The following is a 1,949-nucleotide window of genomic DNA, read 5'->3' as shown; positions in this document are numbered from 1 at the left end:
CACTAATGCAACAAAATCCCACAAGACAAGGCTGAATACAACTGACCTATTTGTTCTATGAAGGTTTGACATTTGGGATGTAAACTGTGCTGCAGAAATCTGTAAAGCTTTCTACATGAGGTTTGTGAGCAGATTATGTGGGCCTACACAGACCTTTAAAAAGTGTAATAGAGTTGTTTGGGCTTAAAACTGGGGCATCACGAAGCGGTGTAAACCTAGAAGCGTTACGCCCCCTAGTGGTGAAAGAGACACTGCACGTTTTACCGCGGTGTTATACCTTCAATTTAAAAAGGGATTATCTCAAACGTTGCCTTTGTTGTTCTACAGAGTTCAAAACTACGCAGGTGAGAAATATTAATTATGAAAATGTAAAATATAAGCTGTCTGCAAAAACAAACTACATCTTGTTAAAGAGTATATACGGGAGACTTGGGATGTCTGAACATGACATGAATAGACTCGATAACAAACGTAATAATTCTTCACAAACTAATTAATCTTAACGTTATAGTAACAGAATACAAGTAATTTAATTTGTAGAAGTAAAAGTGCCTCACCTCAGAAACTCGCGCCAAATCCTGTCAGTCTTCGTGTAGCGCGCGCTTGGCTGTTCTAAACCATAGCTCTCGATGGCGGGAAAGTTAATTGTACAAATAATTGCTCCAAATTACATTAAGTAAATAAAGCTTATTTGGGTGTCTTGTGTGACAATTTAACCTTGTAAATCGACAGCCCATGAATACCCAGACAGACTCGATTTAGGCGATTCGCAAGTGAAAAGTTTTGGATTTCGCCAAACGGTGAGTATCTGTACAATTAATTTCCACTAGTTTTACTATAAATAAAGTGGATATCACAACTGTCGTTTGATATTAGTAATAACACTACTGCATGTAGAATCTATGCATGATGTTATCATTAGCATGTTGTCATATGGAATAAGTCACTGGAAACATGCATGGTCATTTTACCACTGTAAAATAAAACCATAGCCGCGACTGGCTTATTACTTCAATAAAGCACACACACAGACAAACAAGATAAATATTAAAAGACCTGAGGGGAGGGAGAGTGGGATCGATACATTCATGATTGATCAACATTCTTTTCATTCACCATAGTATTCTATTCATCCATTTCAAAATGTTTAAAGAATATTCCCAGTGGGGGAAAATAGACTAGCCTACCATGATATGATTTAGTGGATCACTAACAAGCAGTTTATCAAGAATAGTTGCAGTGCTTCAGTAATCAATTGGTGCAGTGATTGTCATTTATACCAAGTAATAATAAAATAAAAATATTCAAAAGTAAATACAAAAAAAGGAACTTTTAATTTCCTGTCTACAAAAAGTGCATTCGTACAAAACAAAGACCTCTTCGTACACTTTTGTAAAACTGGTCACACAAAAGATAAAACTCAAGAAAAACACCACAGTAGCGGGTCGATCTCTCAGTCTCCAGGTATATGGCTAGCATACTTCAAGTGTACAATTTCAAACTTAACTAATTTACAACTTAAACATGACATTTTACACTTGAAATTAAAATGTAAAGGAAGACTTCCCCTGGTTCTGTTCTTGGCCTTCTTTAACTCCTCTCAAAATTCCAAAATTACCTGTACAATCTATTCTAAGAGTTGGCTTAATCAAATATAATCCAGGTTTAACTGAAAGACCTACTCACCACATGCAGTATATTAAAAGTCAGTATAAAACAACCAGTGAAACACAAATAACACTGCATTCATGCACAACACACTTGCATCCCTGCAACAAACCTTAAATCAAAGCGACATTCAAATAAGTGACAAACTATACAGAATGATACACCAAAACTGGTTATTTTTGAGCAAGTCCAACATCTTAAGAAAGTGCAATTATTGCATAATTTTTTTTTTTTTTTTTGGGAAGACAAGCACAAGGCCCAAAAAAACAAAATCTGCTGTA

Source organism: Squalius cephalus (assembly GCF_949319135.1).
Source record: "Squalius cephalus genome assembly, chromosome: 17".
NCBI classification, from domain to species: Eukaryota; Metazoa; Chordata; class Actinopteri; order Cypriniformes; family Leuciscidae; genus Squalius; species Squalius cephalus.
Note: the sequence above shows the minus strand (reverse complement) of the source record.